This window comes from Pseudorasbora parva, chromosome 21 (genome assembly GCF_024679245.1).
Source record: "Pseudorasbora parva isolate DD20220531a chromosome 21, ASM2467924v1, whole genome shotgun sequence".
NCBI lineage: Eukaryota > Metazoa > Chordata > Actinopteri > Cypriniformes > Gobionidae > Pseudorasbora > Pseudorasbora parva.
The window spans coordinates 11167499-11185305 of NC_090192.1; the positions used below are offsets into that span (position 1 = coordinate 11167499).

General features: G+C 47.5%; 40 non-coding genes across 40 annotated transcripts; all 40 read left to right on the plus strand.

The window, feature by feature from the left end:
- Positions 1-218: 218 nt before the first annotated feature.
- Positions 219-300, plus strand: trnal-uag (transfer RNA leucine (anticodon UAG)). The gene has a single exon. It is a non-coding gene; the product is annotated as a tRNA-Leu (tRNA).
- Positions 301-792: 492 nt separating this feature from the next.
- Positions 793-874, plus strand: trnal-aag (transfer RNA leucine (anticodon AAG)). The gene has a single exon. It is a non-coding gene; the product is annotated as a tRNA-Leu (tRNA).
- A 218-nt stretch (positions 875-1092) lies between these two features.
- Positions 1093-1174, plus strand: trnal-uag (transfer RNA leucine (anticodon UAG)). The gene has a single exon. It is a non-coding gene; the product is annotated as a tRNA-Leu (tRNA).
- Positions 1175-1666: 492 nt separating this feature from the next.
- trnal-aag (transfer RNA leucine (anticodon AAG)) lies at positions 1667-1748 on the plus strand. The gene has a single exon. It is a non-coding gene; the product is annotated as a tRNA-Leu (tRNA).
- Positions 1749-1966: 218 nt separating this feature from the next.
- trnal-uag (transfer RNA leucine (anticodon UAG)) lies at positions 1967-2048 on the plus strand. Its single transcript has one exon. It is a non-coding gene; the product is annotated as a tRNA-Leu (tRNA).
- Positions 2049-2839: 791 nt separating this feature from the next.
- On the plus strand, positions 2840-2921 carry trnal-aag (transfer RNA leucine (anticodon AAG)). Its single transcript has one exon. It is a non-coding gene; the product is annotated as a tRNA-Leu (tRNA).
- A 218-nt stretch (positions 2922-3139) lies between these two features.
- Positions 3140-3221, plus strand: trnal-uag (transfer RNA leucine (anticodon UAG)). The gene has a single exon. It is a non-coding gene; the product is annotated as a tRNA-Leu (tRNA).
- A 491-nt stretch (positions 3222-3712) lies between these two features.
- Positions 3713-3794, plus strand: trnal-aag (transfer RNA leucine (anticodon AAG)). The gene has a single exon. It is a non-coding gene; the product is annotated as a tRNA-Leu (tRNA).
- A 218-nt stretch (positions 3795-4012) lies between these two features.
- trnal-uag (transfer RNA leucine (anticodon UAG)) lies at positions 4013-4094 on the plus strand. The gene has a single exon. It is a non-coding gene; the product is annotated as a tRNA-Leu (tRNA).
- A 492-nt stretch (positions 4095-4586) lies between these two features.
- Positions 4587-4668, plus strand: trnal-aag (transfer RNA leucine (anticodon AAG)). Its single transcript has one exon. It is a non-coding gene; the product is annotated as a tRNA-Leu (tRNA).
- Positions 4669-4884: 216 nt separating this feature from the next.
- trnal-aag (transfer RNA leucine (anticodon AAG)) lies at positions 4885-4966 on the plus strand. The gene has a single exon. It is a non-coding gene; the product is annotated as a tRNA-Leu (tRNA).
- Positions 4967-5184: 218 nt separating this feature from the next.
- Positions 5185-5266, plus strand: trnal-uag (transfer RNA leucine (anticodon UAG)). Its single transcript has one exon. It is a non-coding gene; the product is annotated as a tRNA-Leu (tRNA).
- A 492-nt stretch (positions 5267-5758) lies between these two features.
- Positions 5759-5840, plus strand: trnal-aag (transfer RNA leucine (anticodon AAG)). The gene has a single exon. It is a non-coding gene; the product is annotated as a tRNA-Leu (tRNA).
- A 218-nt stretch (positions 5841-6058) lies between these two features.
- On the plus strand, positions 6059-6140 carry trnal-uag (transfer RNA leucine (anticodon UAG)). The gene has a single exon. It is a non-coding gene; the product is annotated as a tRNA-Leu (tRNA).
- Positions 6141-6632: 492 nt separating this feature from the next.
- Positions 6633-6714, plus strand: trnal-aag (transfer RNA leucine (anticodon AAG)). Its single transcript has one exon. It is a non-coding gene; the product is annotated as a tRNA-Leu (tRNA).
- A 218-nt stretch (positions 6715-6932) lies between these two features.
- trnal-uag (transfer RNA leucine (anticodon UAG)) lies at positions 6933-7014 on the plus strand. The gene has a single exon. It is a non-coding gene; the product is annotated as a tRNA-Leu (tRNA).
- Positions 7015-7506: 492 nt separating this feature from the next.
- On the plus strand, positions 7507-7588 carry trnal-aag (transfer RNA leucine (anticodon AAG)). The gene has a single exon. It is a non-coding gene; the product is annotated as a tRNA-Leu (tRNA).
- Positions 7589-7806: 218 nt separating this feature from the next.
- Positions 7807-7888, plus strand: trnal-uag (transfer RNA leucine (anticodon UAG)). The gene has a single exon. It is a non-coding gene; the product is annotated as a tRNA-Leu (tRNA).
- A 492-nt stretch (positions 7889-8380) lies between these two features.
- Positions 8381-8462, plus strand: trnal-aag (transfer RNA leucine (anticodon AAG)). The gene has a single exon. It is a non-coding gene; the product is annotated as a tRNA-Leu (tRNA).
- A 216-nt stretch (positions 8463-8678) lies between these two features.
- On the plus strand, positions 8679-8760 carry trnal-aag (transfer RNA leucine (anticodon AAG)). Its single transcript has one exon. It is a non-coding gene; the product is annotated as a tRNA-Leu (tRNA).
- Positions 8761-8978: 218 nt separating this feature from the next.
- Positions 8979-9060, plus strand: trnal-uag (transfer RNA leucine (anticodon UAG)). Its single transcript has one exon. It is a non-coding gene; the product is annotated as a tRNA-Leu (tRNA).
- A 492-nt stretch (positions 9061-9552) lies between these two features.
- Positions 9553-9634, plus strand: trnal-aag (transfer RNA leucine (anticodon AAG)). Its single transcript has one exon. It is a non-coding gene; the product is annotated as a tRNA-Leu (tRNA).
- A 218-nt stretch (positions 9635-9852) lies between these two features.
- Positions 9853-9934, plus strand: trnal-uag (transfer RNA leucine (anticodon UAG)). The gene has a single exon. It is a non-coding gene; the product is annotated as a tRNA-Leu (tRNA).
- Positions 9935-10426: 492 nt separating this feature from the next.
- Positions 10427-10508, plus strand: trnal-aag (transfer RNA leucine (anticodon AAG)). Its single transcript has one exon. It is a non-coding gene; the product is annotated as a tRNA-Leu (tRNA).
- Positions 10509-10726: 218 nt separating this feature from the next.
- On the plus strand, positions 10727-10808 carry trnal-uag (transfer RNA leucine (anticodon UAG)). Its single transcript has one exon. It is a non-coding gene; the product is annotated as a tRNA-Leu (tRNA).
- A 492-nt stretch (positions 10809-11300) lies between these two features.
- On the plus strand, positions 11301-11382 carry trnal-aag (transfer RNA leucine (anticodon AAG)). Its single transcript has one exon. It is a non-coding gene; the product is annotated as a tRNA-Leu (tRNA).
- A 218-nt stretch (positions 11383-11600) lies between these two features.
- On the plus strand, positions 11601-11682 carry trnal-uag (transfer RNA leucine (anticodon UAG)). Its single transcript has one exon. It is a non-coding gene; the product is annotated as a tRNA-Leu (tRNA).
- Positions 11683-12173: 491 nt separating this feature from the next.
- On the plus strand, positions 12174-12255 carry trnal-aag (transfer RNA leucine (anticodon AAG)). Its single transcript has one exon. It is a non-coding gene; the product is annotated as a tRNA-Leu (tRNA).
- A 218-nt stretch (positions 12256-12473) lies between these two features.
- Positions 12474-12555, plus strand: trnal-uag (transfer RNA leucine (anticodon UAG)). The gene has a single exon. It is a non-coding gene; the product is annotated as a tRNA-Leu (tRNA).
- Positions 12556-13047: 492 nt separating this feature from the next.
- trnal-aag (transfer RNA leucine (anticodon AAG)) lies at positions 13048-13129 on the plus strand. The gene has a single exon. It is a non-coding gene; the product is annotated as a tRNA-Leu (tRNA).
- A 216-nt stretch (positions 13130-13345) lies between these two features.
- trnal-aag (transfer RNA leucine (anticodon AAG)) lies at positions 13346-13427 on the plus strand. Its single transcript has one exon. It is a non-coding gene; the product is annotated as a tRNA-Leu (tRNA).
- Positions 13428-13645: 218 nt separating this feature from the next.
- Positions 13646-13727, plus strand: trnal-uag (transfer RNA leucine (anticodon UAG)). Its single transcript has one exon. It is a non-coding gene; the product is annotated as a tRNA-Leu (tRNA).
- A 218-nt stretch (positions 13728-13945) lies between these two features.
- Positions 13946-14027, plus strand: trnal-uag (transfer RNA leucine (anticodon UAG)). The gene has a single exon. It is a non-coding gene; the product is annotated as a tRNA-Leu (tRNA).
- A 492-nt stretch (positions 14028-14519) lies between these two features.
- trnal-aag (transfer RNA leucine (anticodon AAG)) lies at positions 14520-14601 on the plus strand. Its single transcript has one exon. It is a non-coding gene; the product is annotated as a tRNA-Leu (tRNA).
- Positions 14602-14819: 218 nt separating this feature from the next.
- Positions 14820-14901, plus strand: trnal-uag (transfer RNA leucine (anticodon UAG)). Its single transcript has one exon. It is a non-coding gene; the product is annotated as a tRNA-Leu (tRNA).
- A 792-nt stretch (positions 14902-15693) lies between these two features.
- trnal-uag (transfer RNA leucine (anticodon UAG)) lies at positions 15694-15775 on the plus strand. Its single transcript has one exon. It is a non-coding gene; the product is annotated as a tRNA-Leu (tRNA).
- Positions 15776-16267: 492 nt separating this feature from the next.
- trnal-aag (transfer RNA leucine (anticodon AAG)) lies at positions 16268-16349 on the plus strand. Its single transcript has one exon. It is a non-coding gene; the product is annotated as a tRNA-Leu (tRNA).
- Positions 16350-16567: 218 nt separating this feature from the next.
- trnal-uag (transfer RNA leucine (anticodon UAG)) lies at positions 16568-16649 on the plus strand. Its single transcript has one exon. It is a non-coding gene; the product is annotated as a tRNA-Leu (tRNA).
- A 492-nt stretch (positions 16650-17141) lies between these two features.
- On the plus strand, positions 17142-17223 carry trnal-aag (transfer RNA leucine (anticodon AAG)). Its single transcript has one exon. It is a non-coding gene; the product is annotated as a tRNA-Leu (tRNA).
- A 218-nt stretch (positions 17224-17441) lies between these two features.
- Positions 17442-17523, plus strand: trnav-uac (transfer RNA valine (anticodon UAC)). Its single transcript has one exon. It is a non-coding gene; the product is annotated as a tRNA-Val (tRNA).
- The last annotated feature ends 284 nt before the right edge of the window (positions 17524-17807 follow it).

Sequence of the window (17807 nt, forward strand, 5' to 3'; positions counted from 1 at the left end):
AGGAACACTTTTGGAAGGCTCTTGTGGCTGCTGTGCCTGAGCATGGCGACTGGAGAAGTGACACTGCATGCTCCCAGTCTCTTCCAAAACCAGCCACTTTTGCTTTCCTGAGCCTTACTCGACAGGCTTCAGGGCCTCACAATGAAGGTCCGCACCCAACATTTTCTCCTATTCTAGAAAAATGGGCAGAAAAAGGCCCCCGAAAGAAACAGCAGTGGGGTAGTGTGGCCGAGGGGTCTAAGGCGCTGGATTTAGGCTCCAGTCTCTTCGGGGGCGTGGGTTCGAATCCCACCACTGCCAGCATTGGTTTTAAAGAGAACAATACACCTTAAGTGTGCTGCAAAACTGTGTAGCAGGAAATCTGCACCCTGTTGAATCAGGGACAACCAAAAATTACAATTGTAGTAATTTCAGTTTAAAAATGAGTTGGAATCTAATAATAACATAGTCTTTAATCATAGAAGCAGCCGATTTGACTCAAAATTTTTTGGAAAATTGACAACTACCTCACGATTTTGAGTTTAACTTCAGCACAGCTAGCTGCCATTTTGGAGTAAGGCCCAATGGCTTTGATTAGATGATTCAGGTGTGTTTGATTAGAGATGGAATTGCAATCTGCAGATAGGGAGGCCTCCAGGAGTGTAACTGCGTACCCCTGCATTTATGAGGTCTTTTAATCTGTGGAGGAGCTCCTCCAAGGCACATGGAATGTCAACTGACTGACTTGTGGCCAAGTGCGACATTAAATTAAAATAAGAAGGCGAAAATGGCCCAGGGAAGGCACTTTCGCATGGTAGCGTGGCCGAGCGGTCTAAGGCGCTGGATTAAGGCTCCAGTCTCTTTGGGGGCGTGGGTTCGAATCCCACCGCTGCCAAGGAACACTTTTGGAAGGCTCTTGTGGCTGCTATGCCTGAGCATGACGACTGGAGAAGTGACACTGCATGCTCCCAGTCTCTTCCAAAACCAGCCACTTTTGCTTTCCTGAGCCTTACTCGACAGGCTTCAGGGCCTCACAATGAAGGTCCGCACCCAACATTTTCTCCTATTCTAGAAAAATGGGCAGAAAAAGCCCCCCGAAAGAAACAGCAGTGGGGTAGTGTGGCCGAGGGGTCTAAGGCGCTGGATTTAGGCTCCAGTCTCTTCGGGGGCGTGGGTTCGAATCCCACCACTGCCAGCATTGATTTTAAAGAGGGCAATACACCTTAAGTGTGCTGCAAAACTGTGTAGCAGGAAATCTGCACCCTGTTGAATCAGGGACAACCAAAAATTACAATTGTAGTAATTTCAGTTTAAAAATGAGTTGGAATCTAATAATAACATAGTCTTTAATCATAGAAGCAGCCGATTTGACTCAAGATTTTTTGGAAAATTGACAACTACCTGATGATTTTGAGTTTAAGTTCAGCACAGCTAGCTCCCATTTTGGAGTAAGGCCCAATGGCTTTGATTAGATGATTCAGGTGTGTTTGATTAGAGATGGAATTGCAATCTGCAGATAGGGAGGCCTCCAGGAGTGTAACTGCGTACCCCTGCATTTATGAGGTCTTTTAATCTGTGGAGGAGCTCCTCCAAGGCACATGGAATGTCAACTGACTGACTTGTGGCCAAGTGCGACATTAAATTAAAATAAGAAGGCGAAAATGGCCCAGGAAAGACACTCTCGCATGGTAGCGTGGCCGAGCGGTCTAAGGCGCTGGATTAAGGCTCCAGTCTCTTCGGGGGCGTGGGTTCGAATCCCACCGCTGCCAAGGAACACTTTTGGAAGGCTCTTGTGGCTGCTATGCCTGAGCATGACGACTGGAGAAGTGACACTGCATGCTCCCAGTCTCTTCCAAAACCAGCCACTTTTGCTTTCCTGAGCCTTACTCGACAGGCTTCAGGGCCTCACAATGAAGGTCCGCACCCAACATTTTCTCCTATTCTAGAAAAATGGGCAGAAAAAGGCCCCCGAAAGAAACAGCAGTGGGGTAGTGTGGCCGAGGGGTCTAAGGCGCTGGATTTAGGCTCCAGTCTCTTCGGGGGCGTGGGTTTGAATCCCACCACTGCCAGCATTGGTTTTAAAGAGGGCAATACACCTTAAGTGTGCTGCAAAACTGTGTAGCAGGAAATCTGCACCCTGTTGAATCAGGGACAACCAAAAATTACAATTGTAGTAATTTCAGTTTAAAAATGAGTTGGAATCTAATAATAACATAGTCTTTAATCATAGAAGCAGCCGATTTGACTCAAGATTTTTTGGAAAATTGACAACTACCTCACGATTTTGAGTTTAACTTCAGCACAGCTAGCTGCCATTTTGGAGTAAGGCCCAATGGCTTTGATTAGATAATTCAGGTGTGTTTGATTAGAGATGGAATTGCAATCTGCAGATAGGGAGGCCTCCAGGAGTGTAACTGCGTACCCCTGCATTTATGAGGTCTTTTAATTTGTGGAGGAGCTCCTCCAAGGCACATGGAATGTCAACTGACTGACTTGTGGCCAAGTGCGACATTAAATTAAAATAAGAAGGCGAAAATGGCCCAGGGAAGGCACTCTCGCATGGTACCGTGGCTGAGCGGTCTAAGGCGCTGGATTAAGGCTCCAGTCTCTTCGGGGGCGTGGGTTCGAATCCCAACGCTGCCAAGGAACACTTTTGGAAGGCTCTTGTGGCTGCTATGCCTGAGCATGACGACTGGAGAAGTGACACTGCATGCTCCCAGTCTCTTCCAAAACCAGCCACTTTTGCTTTCCTGAGCCTTACTCGACAGGCTTCAGGGGCCTCACAATGAAGGTCCGCACCCAACATTTTCTCCTATTCTAGAAAAATGGGTAGAAAAAGGCAGGGAAGGCACTCTCGCATGGTAGCGTGGCCGAGCGGTCTAAGGCGCTGGATTAAGGCTCCAGTCTCTTCGGGGGCGTGGGTTCGAATCCCACCGCTGCCAAGGAACACTTTTGGAAGGCTCTTGTGGCTGCTATGCCTGAGCATGACGACTGGAGAAGTGACACTGCATGCTCCCAGTCTCTTCCAAAACCAGTCACTTTTGCTTTCCTGAGCCTTACTTGACAGGCTTCAGGGCCTCACAATGAAGGTCCGCACCTAACATTTTCTCCTATTCTAGAAAAATGGGCAGAAAAAGGCCCCCGAAAGAAACAGCAGTGGGGTAGTGTGGCCGAGGGGTCTAAGGCGCTGGATTTAGGCTTCAGTCTCTTCGGGGGCGTGGGTTTGAATCCCACCACTGCCAGCATTGATTTTAAAGAGGGCAATACACCTTAAGTGTGCTGCAAAACTGTGTAGCAGGAAATCTGCACCCTGTTGAATCAGGGACAACCAAAAATTACAATTGTAGTAATTTCAGTTTAAAAATGAGTTGGAATCTAATAATAACATAGTCTTTAATCATAGAAGCAGCCGATTTGACTCAAGATTTTTTGGAAAATTGACAACTACCTGACGATTTTGAGTTTAACTTCAGCACAGCTAGCTCCCATTTTGGAGTAAGGCCCAATGGCTTTGATTAGATGATTCAGGTGTGTTTGATTAGAGATGGAATTGCAATCTGCAGATAGGGAGGCCTCCAGGAGTGTAACTGCGTACCCCTGCATTTATGAGGTCTTTTAATCTGTGGAGGAGCTCCTCCAAGGCACATGGAATGTCAACTGACTGACTTGTGGCCAAGTGCGACATTAAATTAAAATAAGAAGGTGAAAATGGCCCAGGGAAGGCACTCTGCATGGTAGCGTGGCCGAGCGGTCTAAGGCGCTGGATTAAGGCTCCAGTCTCTTCGGGGGCGTGGGTTCGAATCCCACCGCTGCCAAGGAACACTTTTGGAAGGCTCTTGTGGCTGCTATGCCTGAGCAAGACGACTGGAGAAGTGACACTGCATGCTCCCAGTCTCTTCCAAAACCAGCCACTTTTGCTTTCCTGAGCCTTACTCGACAGGCTTCAGGGCATCACAATGAAGGTCCGCACCCAACATTTTCTCCTTTTCTAGAAAAATGGGCAGAAAAAGGCCCCCGAAAGAAACAGCAGTGGGGTAGTGTGGCCGAGGGGTCTAAGGCGCTGGATTTAGGCTCCAGTCTCTTCGGGGGCGTGGGTTTGAATCCCACCACTGCCAGCATTGATTTTAAAGAGGGCAATACACCTTAAGTGTGCTGCAAAACTGTGTAGCAGGAAATCTGCACCCTGTTGAATCAGGGACAACCAAAAATTACAATTGTAGTAATTTCAGTTTAAAAATGATTTGGAATCTAATAATAACATAGTCTTTAATCATAGAAGCAGCCGATTTGACTCAAAATTTTTTGGAAAATTGACAACTACCTCACGATTTTGAGTTTAACTTCAGCACAGCTAGCTGCCATTTTGGAGTAAGGCCCAATGGCTTTGATTAGATGATTCAGGTGTGTTTGATTAGAGATGGAATTGCAATCTGCAGATAGGGAGGCCTCCAGGAGTGTAACTGCGTACCCCTGCATTTATGAGGTCTTTTAATCTGTGGAGGAGCTCCTCCAAGGCACATGGAATGTCAACTGACTGACTTGTGGCCAAGTGCGACATTAAATTAAAATAAGAAGGCGAAAATGGCCCAGGGAAGGCACTCTCGCATGGTAGCGTGGCCGAGCGGTCTAAGGCGCTGGATTAAGGCTCCAGTCTCTTCGGGGGCGTGGGTTCGAATCCCACCGCTGCCAAGGAACACTTTTGGAAGGCTCTTGTGGCTGCTATGCCTGAGCATGACGACTGGAGAAGTGACACTGCATGCTCCCAGTCTCTTCCAAAACCAGCCACTTTTGCTTTCCTGAGCCTTACTCGACAGGCTTCAGGGCCTCACAATGAAGGTCCGCACCCAACATTTTCTCCTATTCTAGAAAAATGGGTAGAAAAAGGCAGGGAAGGCACTCTCGCATGGTAGCGTGGCCGAGCGGTCTAAGGCGCTGGATTAAGGCTCCAGTCTCTTCGGGGGCGTGGGTTCGAATCCCACCGCTGCCAAGGAACACTTTTGGAAGGCTCTTGTGGCTGCTATGCCTGAGCATGACGACTGGAGAAGTGACACTGCATGCTCCCAGTCTCTTCCAAAACCAGCCACTTTTGCTTTCCTGAGCCTTACTTGACAGGCTTCAGGGCCTCACAATGAAGGTCCGCACCTAACATTTTCTCCTATTCTAGAAAAATGGGCAGAAAAAGGCCCCCGAAAGAAACAGCAGTGGGGTAATGTGGCCGAGGGGTCTAAGGCGCTGGATTTAGGCTTCAGTCTCTTCGGGGGCGTGGGTTTGAATCCCACCACTGCCAGCATTGATTTTAAAGAGGGCAATACACCTTAAGTGTGCTGCAAAACTGTGTAGCAGGAAATCTGCACCCTGTTGAATCAGGGACAACCAAAAATTACAATTGTAGTAATTTCAGTTTAAAAATGAGTTGGAATCTAATAATAACATAGTCTTTAATCATAGAAGCAGCCGATTTGACTCAAGATTTTTTGGAAAATTGACAACTACCTCACGATTTTGAGTTTAACTTCAGCACAGCTAGCTGCCATTTTGGAGTAAGGCCCAATGGCTTTGATTAGATGATTCAGGTGTGTTTGATTAGAGATGGAATTGCAATCTGCAGATAGGGAGGCCTCCAGGAGTGTAACTGCGTACCCCTGCATTTATGAGGTCTTTTAATTTGTGGAGGAGCTCCTCCAAGGCACATGGAATGTCAACTGACTGACGTGTGGCCAAGTGCGACATTAAATTAAAATAAGAAGGCGAAAATGGCCCAAGGAATGCACTCTCGCATGGTAGCGTGGCCGAGCGGTCTAAGGCGCTGGATTAAGGCTCCAGTCTCTTTGGGGGCGTGGGTTCGAATCCCACCGCTGCCAAGGAACACTTTTGGAAGACTCTTGTGGCTGCTATGCCTGAGCATGACGACTGGAGAAGTGACACTGCATGCTCCCAGTCTCTTCCAAAACCAGCCACTTTTGCTTTCCTGAGCCTTACTCGACAGGCTTCAGGGCCTCACAATGAAGGTCAGCACCCAACATTTTCTCCTATTCTAGAAAAATGGGCAGAAAAAGGCCCCCGAAAGAAACAGCAGTGGGGTAGTGTGGCCGAGGGGTCTAAGGCGCTGGATTTAGGCTCCAGTCTCTTCGGGGGCGTGGGTTTGAATCCCACCACTGCCAGCATTGGTTTTAAAGAGAACAATACACCTTAAGTGTGCTGCAAAACTGTGTAGCAGGAAATCTGCACCCTGTTGAATCAGGGACAACCAAAAATTACAATTGTAGTAATTTCAGTTTAAAAATGAGTTGGAATCTAATAATAACATAGTCTTTAATCATAGAAGCAGCCGATTTGACTCAAGATTTTTTGGAAAATTGACAACTACCTGACGATTTTGAGTTTAACTTCAGCACAGCTAGCTCCCATTTTGGAGTAAGGCCCAATGGCTTTGATTAGATGATTCAGGTGTGTTTGATTAGAGATGGAATTGCAATCTGCAGATAGGGAGGCCTCCAGGAGTGTAACTGCGTACCCCTGCATTTATGAGGTCTTTTAATCTGTGGAGGAGCTCCTCCAAGGCACATGGAATGTCAACTGACTGACTTGTGGCCAAGTGCGACATTAAATTAAAATAAGAAGGCGAAAATGGCCCAGGGAAGGCACTCTCGCATGGTAGCGTGGCCGAGCGGTCTAAGGCGCTGGATTAAGGCTCCAGTCTCTTCGGGGGCGTGGGTTCGAATCCCACCGCTGCCAAGGAACACTTTTGGAAGGCTCTTGTGGCTGCTATGCCTGAGCAAGACGACTGGAGAAGTGACACTGCATGCTCCCAGTCTCTTCCAAAACCAGCCACTTTTGCTTTCCTGAGCCTTACTCGACAGGCTTCAGGGCATCACAATGAAGGTCCGCACCCAACATTTTCTCCTTTTCTAGAAAAATGGGCAGAAAAAGGCCCCCGAAAGAAACAGCTGTGGGGTAGTGTGGCCGAGGGGTCTAAGGCGCTGGATTTAGGCTCCAGTCTCTTCGGGGGCGTGGGTTCGAATCCCACCACTGCCAGCATTGATTTTAAAGAGGGCAATACACCTTAAGTGTGCTGCAAAACTGTGTAGCAGGAAATCTGCACCCTGTTGAATCAGGGACAACCAAAAATTACAATTGTAGTAATTTCAGTTTAAAAATGAGTTGGAATCTAATAATAACATAGTCTTTAATCATAGAAGCAGCCGATTTGACTCAAGATTTTTTGGAAAATTGACAACTACCTGATGATTTTGAGTTTAACTTCAGCACAGCTAGCTCCCATTTTGGATTAAGGCCCAATGGCTTTGATTAGATGATTCAGGTGTGTTTGATTAGAGATGGAATTGCAATCTGCAGATAGGGAGGCCTCCAGGAGTGTAACTGCGTACCCCTGCATTTATGAGGTCTTTTAATCTGTGGAGGAGCTCCTCCAAGGCACATGGAATGTCAACTGACTGACTTGTGGCCAAGTGCGACATTAAATTAAAATAAGAAGGCGAAAATGGCCCAGGGAAGACACTCTCGCATGGTAGCGTGGCCGAGCGGTCTAAGGCGCTGGATTAAGGCTCCAGTCTCTTCGGGGGCGTGGGTTCGAATCCCACCGCTGCCAAGGAACACTTTTGGAAGGCTCTTGTGGCTGCTATGCCTGAGCATGACGACTGGAGAAGTGACACTGCATGCTCCCAGTCTCTTCCAAAACCAGCCACGTTTGCTTTCCTGAGCCTTACTCGACAGGCTTCAGGGCCTCACAATGAAGGTCCGCACCCAACATTTTCTCCTATTCTAGAAAAATGGGCAGAAAAAGGCCCCCGAAAGAAACAGCAGTGGGGTAGTGTGGCCGAGGGGTCTAAGGCGCTGGATTTAGGCTCCAGTCTCTTCGGGGGCGTGGGTTTGAATCCCACCACTGCCAGCATTGGTTTTAAAGAGGGCAATACACCTTAAGTGTGCTGCAAAACTGTGTAGCAGGAAATCTGCACCCTGTTGAATCAGGGACAACCAAAAATTACAATTGTAGTAATTTCAGTTTAAAAATGAGTTGGAATCTAATAATAACATAGTCTTTAATCATAGAAGCAGCCGATTTGACTCAAGATTTTTTGGAAAATTGACAACTACCTCACGATTTTGAGTTTAACTTCAGCACAGCTAGCTGCCATTTTGGAGTAAGGCCCAATGGCTTTGATTAGATGATTCAGGTGTGTTTGATTAGAGATGGAATTGCAATCTGCAGATAGGGAGGCCTCCAGGAGTGTAACTGCGTACCCCTGCATTTATGAGGTCTTTTAATCTGTGGAGGAGCTCCTCCAAGGCACATGGAATGTCAACTGACTGACTTGTGGCCAAGTGCGACATTAAATTAAAATAAGAAGGCGAAAATGGCCCAGGGAAGGCACTCTCGCATGGTAGCGTGGCCGAGCGGTCTAAGGCGCTGGATTAAGGCTCCAGTCTCTTCGGGGGCGTGGGTTCGAATCCCACCGCTGCCAAGGAACACTTTTGGAAGGCTCTTGTGGCTGCTATGCCTGAGCATGACGACTGGAGAAGTGACACTGCATGCTCCCAGTCTCTTCCAAAACCAGCCACTTTTGCTTTCCTGAGCCTTACTCGACAGGCTTCAGGGCCTCACAATGAAGGTCCGCACCCAACATTTTCTCCTATTCTAGAAAAATGGGTAGAAAAAGGCAGGGAAGGCACTCTCGCATGGTAGCGTGGCCGAGCGGTCTAAGGCGCTGGATTAAGGCTCCAGTCTCTTCGGGGGCGTGGGTTCGAATCCCACCGCTGCCAAGGAACACTTTTGGAAGGCTCTTGTGGCTGCTATGCCTGAGCATGACGACTGGAGAAGTGACACTGCATGCTCCCAGTCTCTTCCAAAACCAGCCACTTTTGCTTTCCTGAGCCTTACTTGACAGGCTTCAGGGCCTCACAATGAAGGTCCGCACCTAACATTTTCTCCTATTCTAGAAAAATGGGCAGAAAAAGGCCCCCGAAAGAAACAGCAGTGGGGTAGTGTGGCCGAGGGGTCTAAGGCGCTGGATTTAGGCTTCAGTCTCTTCGGGGGCGTGGGTTTGAATCCCACCACTGCCAGCATTGATTTTAAAGAGGGCAATACACCTTAAGTGTGCTGCAAAACTGTGTAGCAGGAAATCTGCACCCTGTTGAATCAGGGACAACCAAAAATTACAATTGTAGTAATTTCAGTTTAAAAATGAGTTGGAATCTAATAATAACATAGTCTTTAATCATAGAAGCAGCCGATTTGACTCAAGATTTTTTGGAAAATTGACAACTACCTCACGATTTTGAGTTTAACTTCAGCACAGCTAGCTGCCATTTTGGAGTAAGGCCCAATGGCTTTGATTAGATGATTCAGGTGTGTTTGATTAGAGATGGAATTGCAATCTGCAGATAGGGAGGCCTCCAGGAGTGTAACTGCGTACCCCTGCATTTATGAGGTCTTTTAATTTGTGGAGGAGCTCCTCCAAGGCACATGGAATGTCAACTGACTGACGTGTGGCCAAGTGCGACATTAAATTAAAATAAGAAGGCGAAAATGGCCCAAGGAATGCACTCTCGCATGGTAGTGTGGCCGAGCGGTCTAAGGCGCTGGATTAAGGCTCCAGTCTCTTCGGGGGCGTGGGTTCGAATCCCACCGCTGCCAAGGAACACTTTTGGAAGGCTCTTGTGGCTGCTATGCCTGAGCATGACGACTGGAGAAGTGACACTGCATGCTCCCAGTCTCTTCCAAAACCAGCCACTTTTGCTTTCCTGAGCCTTACTCGACAGGCTTCAGGGCCTCACAATGAAGGTCAGCACCCAACATTTTCTCCTATTCTAGAAAAATGGGCAGAAAAAGGCCCCCGAAAGAAACAGCAGTGGGGTAGTGTGGCCGAGGGGTCTAAGGCGCTGGATTTAGGCTCCAGTCTCTTCGGGGGCGTGGGTTCGAATCCCACCACTGCCAGCATTGGTTTTAAAGAGAACAATACACCTTAAGTGTGCTGCAAAACTGTGTAGCAGGAAATCTGCACCCTGTTGAATCAGGGACAACCAAAAATTACAATTGTAGTAATTTCAGTTTAAAAATGAGTTGGAATCTAATAATAACATAGTCTTTAATCATAGAAGCAGCCGATTTGACTCAAGATTTTTTGGAAAATTGACAACTACCTGACGATTTTGAGTTTAACTTCAGCACAGCTAGCTCCCATTTTGGAGTAAGGCCCAATGGCTTTGATTAGATGATTCAGGTGTGTTTGATTAGAGATGGAATTGCAATCTGCAGATAGGGAGGCCTCCAGGAGTGTAACTGCGTACCCCTGCATTTATGAGGTCTTTTAATCTGTGGAGGAGCTCCTCCAAGGCACATGGAATGTCAACTGACTGACTTGTGGCCAAGTGCGACATTAAATTAAAATAAGAAGGCGAAAATGGCCCAGGGAAGGCACTCTCGCATGGTAGCGTGGCCGAGCGGTCTAAGGCGCTGGATTAAGGCTCCAGTCTCTTCGGGGGCGTGGGTTCGAATCCCACCGCTGCCAAGGAACACTTTTGGAAGGCTCTTGTGGCTGCTATGCCTGAGCATGACGACTGGAGAAGTGACACTGCATGCTCCCAGTCTCTTCCAAAACCAGCCACTTTTGCTTTCCTGAGCCTTACTCGACAGGCTTCAGGGCCTCACAATGAAGGTCCGCACCCAACATTTTCTCCTATTCTAGAAAAATGGGCAGAAAAAGGCCCCCGAAAGAAACAGCAGTGGGGTAGTGTGGCCGAGGGGTCTAAGGCGCTGGATTTAGGCTCCAGTCTCTTCGGGGGCGTGGGTTTGAATCCCACCACTGCCAGCATTGGTTTTAAAGAGGGCAATACACCTTAAGTGTGCTGCAAAACTGTGTAGCAGGAAATCTGCACCCTGTTGAATCAGGGACAACCAAAAATTACAATTGTAGTAATTTCAGTTTAAAAATGAGTTGGAATCTAATAATAACATAGTCTTTAATCATAGAAGCAGCCGATTTGACTCAAGATTTTTTGGAAAATTGACAACTACCTCACGATTTTGAGTTTAACTTCAGCACAGCTAGCTGCCATTTTGGAGTAAGGCCCAATGGCTTTGATTAGATAATTCAGGTGTGTTTGATTAGAGATGGAATTGCAATCTGCAGATAGGGAGGCCTCCAGGAGTGTAACTGCGTACCCCTGCATTTATGAGGTCTTTTAATTTGTGGAGGAGCTCCTCCAAGGCACATGGAATGTCAACTGACTGACTTGTGGCCAAGTGCGACATTAAATTAAAATAAGAAGGCGAAAATGGCCCAGGGAAGGCACTCTCGCATGGTAGCGTGGCTGAGCGGTCTAAGGCGCTGGATTAAGGCTCCAGTCTCTTCGGGGGCGTGGGTTCGAATCCCACCGCTGCCAAGGAACACTTTTGGAAGGCTCTTGTGGCTGCTATGCCTGAGCATGACGACTGGAGAAGTGACACTGCATGCTCCCAGTCTCTTCCAAAACCAGCCACTTTTGCTTTCCTGAGCCTTACTTGACAGGCTTCAGGGCCTCACAATGAAGGTCCGCACCTAACATTTTCTCCTATTCTAGAAAAATGGGCAGAAAAAGGCCCCCGAAAGAAACAGCAGTGGGGTAGTGTGGCCGAGGGGTCTAAGGCGCTGGATTTAGGCTTCAGTCTCTTCGGGGGCGTGGGTTTGAATCCCACCACTGCCAGCATTGATTTTAAAGAGGGCAATACACCTTAAGTGTGCTGCAAAACTGTGTAGCAGGAAATCTGCACCCTGTTGAATCAGGGACAACCAAAAATTACAATTGTAGTAATTTCAGTTTAAAAATGAGTTGGAATCTAATAATAACATAGTCTTTAATCATAGAAGCAGCCGATTTGACTCAAGATTTTTTGGAAAATTGACAACTACCTGACGATTTTGAGTTTAACTTCAGCACAGCTAGCTCCCATTTTGGAGTAAGGCCCAATGGCTTTGATTAGATGATTCAGGTGTGTTTGATTAGAGATGGAATTGCAATCTGCAGATAGGGAGGCCTCCAGGAGTGTAACTGCGTACCCCTGCATTTATGAGGTCTTTTAATCTGTGGAGGAGCTCCTCCAAGGCACATGGAATGTCAACTGACTGACTTGTGGCCAAGTGCGACATTAAATTAAAATAAGAAGGTGAAAATGGCCCAGGGAAGACACTCTGCATGGTAGCGTGGCCGAGCGGTCTAAGGCGCTGGATTAAGGCTCCAGTCTCTTCGGGGGCGTGGGTTCGAATCCCACCGCTGCCAAGGAACACTTTTGGAAGGCTCTTGTGGCTGCTATGCTTGAGCAAGACGACTGGAGAAGTGACACTGCATGCTCCCAGTCTCTTCCAAAACCAGCCACTTTTGCTTTCCTGAGCCTTACTCGACAGGCTTCAGGGCATCACAATGAAGGTCCGCACCCAACATTTTCTCCTTTTCTAGAAAAATGGGCAGAAAAAGGCCCCCGAAAGAAACAGCAGTGGGGTAGTGTGGCCGAGGGGTCTAAGGCGCTGGATTTAGGCTCCAGTCTCTTCGGGGGCGTGGGTTCGAATCCCACCACTGCCAGCATTGATTTTAAAGAGGGCAATACACCTTAAGTGTGCTGCAAAACTGTGTAGCAGGAAATCTGCACCCTGTTGAATCAGGGACAACCAAAAATTACAATTGTAGTAATTTCAGTTTAAAAATGATTTGGAATCTAATAATAACATAGTCTTTAATCATAGAAGCAGCCGATTTGACTCAAAATTTTTTGGAAAATTGACAACTACCTCACGATTTTGAGTTTAACTTCAGCACAGCTAGCTGCCATTTTGGAGTAAGGCCCAATGGCTTTGATTAGATGATTCAGGTGTGTTTGATTAGAGATGGAATTGCAATCTGCAGATAGGGAGGCCTCCAGGAGTGTAACTGCGTACCCCTGCATTTATGAGGTCTTTTAATCTGTGGAGGAGCTCCTCCAAGGCACATGGAATGTCAACTGACTGACTTGTGGCCAAGTGCGACATTAAATTAAAATAAGAAGGCGAAAATGGCCCAGGGAGGGCACTCTCGCATGGTAGCGTGGCCGAGCGGTCTAAGGCGCTGGATTAAGGCTCCAGTCTCTTCGGGGGCGTGGGTTCGAATCCCACCGCTGCCAAGGAACACTTTTGGAAGGCTCTTGTGGCTGCTATGCCTGAGCATGACGACTGGAGAAGTGACACTGCATGCTCCCAGTCTCTTCCAAAACCAGCCACTTTTGCTTTCCTGAGCCTTACTCGACAGGCTTCAGGGCCTCACAATGAAGGTCCGCACCCAACATTTTCTCCTATTCTAGAAAAATGGGTAGAAAAAGTTAGGGAAGGCACTCTCGCATGGTAGCGTGGCCGAGCGGTCTAAGGCGCTGGATTAAGGCTCCAGTCTCTTCGGGGGCGTGGGTTCGAATCCCACCGCTGCCAAGGAACACTTTTGGAAGGCTCTTGTGGCTGCTATGCCTGAGCATGACGACTGGAGAAGTGGCACTGCATGCTCCCAGTCTCTTCCAAAACCAGCCACTTTTGCTTTCCTGAGCCTTACTCGACAGGCTTCAGGGCCTCACAATGAAGGTCAGCACCCAACATTTTCTCCTATTCTAGAAAAATGGGCAGAAAAAGGCCCCCGAAAGAAACAGCAGTGGGGTAGTGTGGCCGAGGGGTCTAAGGCGCTGGATTTAGGCTCCAGTCTCTTCGGGGGCGTGGGTTTGAATCCCACTGCTGCCAAGGAACACTTTTGGAAGGCTCTTGTGGCTGCTATGCCTGAGCATGACGACTGGAGAAGTGACACTGCATGCTCCCAGTCTCTTCCAAAACCAGCCACTTTTGCTTTCCTGAGCCTTACTCGACAGGCTTCAGGGCCTCACAATGAAGGTCCGCACCCAACATTTTCTCCTATTCTAGAAAAATGGGCAGAAAAAGGCCCCCGAAAGAAACAGCAGTGGGGTAGTGTGGCCGAGGGGTCTAAGGCGCTGGATTTAGGCTCCAGTCTCTTCGGGGGCGTGGGTTCGAATCCCACCACTGCCAGCATTGATTTTAAAGAGGGCAATACACCTTAAGTGTGCTGCAAAACTGTGTAGCAGGAAATCTGCACCCTGTTGAATCAGGGACAACCAAAAATTACAATTGTAGTAATTTCAATTTAAAAATGAGTTGGAATCTAATAATAACATAGTCTTTAATCATAGAAGCAACCGATTTGACTCAAGATTTTTTGGAAAATTGACAACTACCTCACGATTTTGAGTTTAACTTTAGCATAGCTAGCTGCCATTTTGGAGTAAGGCCCAATGGCTTTGATTAGATGATTCAGGTGTGTTTGATTAGCGATGGAATTGCAATCTGCAGATATGGAGGCCTCCAGGAGTGTAACTGTGTACCCCTGCATTTATGAGGTCTTTTAATCTGTGGAGGAGCTCCTCCAAGGCACGTGGAATGTCAACTGACTGACTTGTGGCCAAGTGCGACATTAAATTAAAATAAGAAGGCGAAAATGGCCCAGGGAAGGAACTCTCGCATGGTAGCGTGGCCGAGCGGTCTAAGGCGCTGGATTAAGGCTCCAGTCTCTTCGGGGGCGTGGGTTCGAATCCCACCGCTGCCAAGGAACACTTTTGGAAGGCTCTTGTGGCTGCTATGCCTGAGCAAGACGACTGGAGAAGTGACACTGCATGCTCCCAGTCTCTTCCAAAACCAGCCACTATTGCTTTCCTGAGCCTTACTCGACAGGCTTCAGGGCCTCACAATGAAGGTCCGCACCCAACATTTTCTCCTATTCTAGAAAAATGGGCAGAAAAAGGCCCCCAAAAGAAACAGCAGTGGGGTAGTGTGGCCGAGGGGTCTAAGGCGCTGGATTTAGGCTCCAGTCTCTTCGGGGGCGTGGGTTCGAATCCCACCACTGCCAGCATTGATTTTAAAGAGGGCAATACACCTTAAGTGTGCTGCAAAACTGTGTAGCAGGAAATCTGCACCCTGTTGAATCAGGGACAACCAAAAATTACAATTGTAGTAATTTCAGTTTAAAAATGAGTTGGAATCTAATAATAACATAGTCTTTAATCATAGAAGCAGCCGATTTGACTCAAGATTTTTTGGAAAATTGACAACTACCTGACGATTTTGAGTTTAACTTCAGCACAGCTAGCTGCCATTTTGGAGTAAGGCCCAATGGCTTTGATTAGATGATTCAGGTGTGTTTGATTAGAGATGGAATTGCAATCTGCAGATAGGGAGGCCTCCAGGAGTGTAACTGCGTACCCCTGCATTTATGAGGTCTTTTAATCTGTGGAGGAGCTCCTCCAAGGCACATGGAATGTCAACTGACTGACTTGTGGCCAAGTGCGTCATTAAATTAAAATAAGAAGGCGAAAATGGCCCAGGGAAGGCACTCTCGCATGGTAGCGTGGCCGAGCGGTCTAAGGCGCTGGATTAAGGCTCCAGTCTCTTCGGGGAATTGGGTTCGAATCCCACCGCTGCCAAGGAACACTTTTGGAAGGCTTTTGTGGCTGCTATGGCTGAGCATGACGACTGGAGAAGTGACACTGCATGCTCCCAGTCTCTTCCAAAACCAGCCACTTTTGCTTTCCTGAGCCTTACTCGACAGGCTTCAGGGCCTCACAATGAAGGTCCGCACCCAACATTTTCTCCTATTCTAGAAAAATGGGCAGAAAAAGGCCCCCGAAAGAAACAGCAGTGGGGTAGTGTGGCCGAGGGGTCTAAGGCGCTGGATTTAGGCTCCAGTCTCTTCGGGGGCGTGGGTTCGAATCCCACCACTGCCAGCATTGGTTTTAAAGAGGGCAATACACCTTAAGTTTGCTGCAAAACAGTGTAGCAGGAAATCTGCACCCTGTTGAATCAGGGACAACCAAAAATTACAATTGTAGTAATTTCAGTTTAAAAATGAGTTGGAATCTAATAATAACATAGTCTTTAATCATAGAAGCAGCCGATTTGACTCAAGATTTTTTGGAAAATTGACAACTACCTCACGATTTTGAGTTTAACTTCAGCACAGCTAGCTGCCATTTTGGAGTAAGGCCCAATGGCTTTGATTAGATTATTCAGGTGTGTTTGATTAGAGATGGAATTGCAATCTGCAGATAGGGAGGCCTCCAGGAGTGTAACTGCGTACCCCTGCATTTATGAGGTCTTTTAATTTGTGGAGGAGCTCCTCCAAGGCACATGGAATGTCAACTGACTGACTTGTGGCCAAGTGCGACATTAAATTAAAATAAGAAGGCGAAAATGGCCCAGGGAAGGCACTCTCACATGGTAGCGTGGCCGAGCGGTCTAAGGCGCTGGATTAAGGCTCCAGTCTCTTCGGGGGCGTGGGTTCGAATCCCACCGCTGCCAAGGAACACTTTTGGAAGGCTCTTGTGGCTGCTATGCCTGAGCATGACGACTGGAGAAGTGACACTGCATGCTCCCAGTCTCTTCCAAAACCAGCCACTTTTGCTTTCCTGAGCCTTACTCGACAGGCTTCAGGGCCTCACAATGAAGGTCCGCACCCAACATTTTCTCCTATTCTAGAAAAATGGGCAGAAAAAGGCCCCCGAAAGAAACAGCAGTGGGGTAGTGTGGCCGAGGGGTCTAAGGCGCTGGATTTAGGCTCCAGTCTCTTCGGGGGCGTGGGTTCGAATCCCACCACTGCCAGCATTGATTTTAAAGAGGGCAATACACCTTAAGTGTGCTGCAAAACTGTGTAGCAGGAAATCTGCACCCTGTTGAATCAGGGATAACCAAAAATTACAATTGTAGTAATTTCAATTTAAAAATGAGTTGGAATCTAATAATAACATAGTCTTTAATCATAGAAGCAGCAGATTTGACTCAAGATTTTTTGGAAAATTGACAACTACCTCACGATTTTGAGTTTAACTTCAGCATAGCTAGCTGCCATTTTGGAGTAAGGCCCAATGGCTTTGATTAGATGATTCAGGTGTGTTTGATTAGCAATGGAATTGCAATCTGCAGATATGGAGGCCTCCAGGAGTGTAACTGTGTACCCCTGCATTTATGAGGTCTTTTAATCTGTGGAGGAGTTCCTCCAAGGCACGTGGAATGTAAACTGACTGACTTGTGGCCAAGTGCGACATTAAATTAAAATAAGAAGGCGAAAATGGCCCAGGGAAGGAACTCTCGCATGGTAGCGTGGCCGAGCAGTCTAAGGCGCTGGATTAAGGCTCCAGTCTCTTCGGGGGCGTGGGTTCGAATCCCACCGCTGCCAAGGAACACTTTTGGAAGGCTCTTGTGGCTGCTATGCCTGAGCAAGACGACTGGAGAAGTGACACTGCATGCTCCCAGTCTCTTCCAAAACCAGCCACTTTTGCTTTTCTGAGCCTTACTCGACAGGCTTCAGGGCCTCACAATGAAGGTCCGCACCCAACATTTTCTCCTATTCTAGAAAAATGGGCAGAAAAAGGCCCCCGAAAGAAACAGCAGTGGGGTAGTGTGACCGAGGGGTCTAAGGCGCTGGATTTACGCTCCAGTCTCTTCGGGGGCGTGGGTTCGAATCCCACCACTGCCAGCATTGATTTTAAAGAGGGCAATACACCTTAAGTGTGCTGCAAAACTGTGTAGCAGGAAATCTGCACCCTGTTGAATCAGGGACAACCAAAAATTACAATTGTAGTAATTACAGTTTAAAAATGATTTGGAATCTAATAATAACATAGTCTTTAATCATAGAAGCAGCCGATTTGACTCAAGATTTTTTGGAAAATTGACAACTACCTGACGATTTTGAGTTTAACTTCAGCACAGCTAGCTGCCATTTTGGAGTAAGGCCCAATGGCTTTGATTAGATGATTC